Below are 1,911 nucleotides of genomic sequence, written 5' to 3'. Positions count from 1 at the left end.
TCCACTCCTGTGGCTTTTTTTGTTTTTCACTTAAAAGATGGTGAAAACTACTAAATTCATGTATTCTAATTTATTATTCATTTCCTTTATAATAAGTTCAATTTATGAAGTTTCTATATACCCTGATATCAGGAAGGTACTCTCCTATAGTATTTTATAAAATATTGTTAAAACTTTTTTTCCATATAAATGAACAATTGTCTTAGAATATCTTTGTTGTTACTACTCTGCACTGCCACTTATCAAGAAATCAATGATCTATATTTTCATGGGTCTATTTCTAAACTCTCTGTTCTATTTCATTGTTGTACTTGTCTGTCATTTTTCTAATATCACACTGTTTTCTTTACTGTAGTTATTTCAGTTTTTAGTGGTAGATGTCAGAAGAAAGAGCTAAGAGAGTTGAAGGTGGCTGAATCTGCTGAACAGGAGTCAAAGGTTGGTAAGAAAAGTGCCCCCTCCCCTTTTTCTTTTAAATTATAAACTCACGAGTGTGGTCTATGGACTGGCGCCCATCCAGAACCATTTGTATTGGTGTTTGACTAGATAAGTATGTTGACTTGATGGCAGTGTTTTTTGTTTTTTAGTATAGAAATTAAGGATAAGCTTAAAAAAATTTTATAGCACTATGACAGAGTAATTTTATGTCTCTGACATCTAATTATAATAATGAATTGAGCTTATATGTCTTTGTTTTATCTTTAATTTCACTTTTCTAGTAATTTTTATTACATTTTATAAAATTAGCAATCCATGATGGCTTGGAAATTTTTTAAAAAGAACAGATTCTTTACCAAAAGAAGTTTGAGAAACACTCTATTACCTTGTTATAAAAAAGAAAATTCAAAATTAAAATTAAAAAAAGCTCTGTACTATGTTCAGAAGACTCATAAGATGACTTATTTTTACATTATATTGTAAGTTAAGAAATTTAATATAAATATTTAAGCATGGTTACCATTTGGACAACACCCTTTAATATGCTGCTCTACAATCAGTCTAAACCTTGCCCTTTCTTTTATTTTAGAGAATTCAGTGTCTGTGAGTGTCTGAAAAGTTATTTAGCAAACTAGTCTAAACTAATTTGGCTTTTGGTTAGTGTCAGATTTTTTTTTCTCATGTATATAGGTACTCCACAACAGGTACTTCTCCAATGCTGGTGAAGGTTCTAGAGCCCACCTCTGCAAACTCGCTACCAGATGGTTTAGTTCATCGCAAGTGAAAGCAAATCTCTGACCAAAGTCCTCAGAAAATGAACATGTGTCAGCTCTAGTGAGGTGGAAGCAACCATTAAATCTGTTTGTAGGTTGGGAAATCTCTCTGCCCTCTGGTATCTTATCTAACACTTTCATGCATGTCTCATTCCCAAGCACATGATATTCTTACAGTAGAACTGGTAGTCTTTGTAATGAGCTCTTGAGGCAGGATATTTTTCGAAGTGGAGAAAACGTGAATCAGTAGTTCTGAACTTCTACTGCCATGGGTCTTGTTAACCACTTCCAGCTAATCATTGACCTTAAACAGCAACCATACTGGCAATCAACAAGCTTTCTTAAAAATTATGCTAATTACCACAATGAAAAACGTCTATACAGATATAGGTTCTGTCTTTGAAAATAAATTTGCTTTATTGAAATATAATTTACATGCAATAAAATTTACTTATTTTAGGTGTACAGTTGTATGAGTTATTCTCTCATGAGTGTAAGTCTACCAGATATAGTTTTTTTATGTTCTGATTAGCCAAATCCAACTAGTTGAATCAGATTAAGATCATTAATATGCTAAATGATTGATCAAAATGTTTTGATTCAGATTAACCTGTTTATAAACATCTTATTTCTCGATCTAATATAAATATTACATGTGTTCCTTAGATAGATAGCTGCAGTCAACTAGATGTCAACTCAC

Source organism: Trichechus manatus, unplaced genomic scaffold, assembly GCF_000243295.1.
Source record: "Trichechus manatus latirostris isolate Lorelei unplaced genomic scaffold, TriManLat1.0 scaffold00677, whole genome shotgun sequence".
NCBI lineage: Eukaryota > Metazoa > Chordata > Mammalia > Sirenia > Trichechidae > Trichechus > Trichechus manatus.
Note: the sequence above shows the minus strand (reverse complement) of the source record.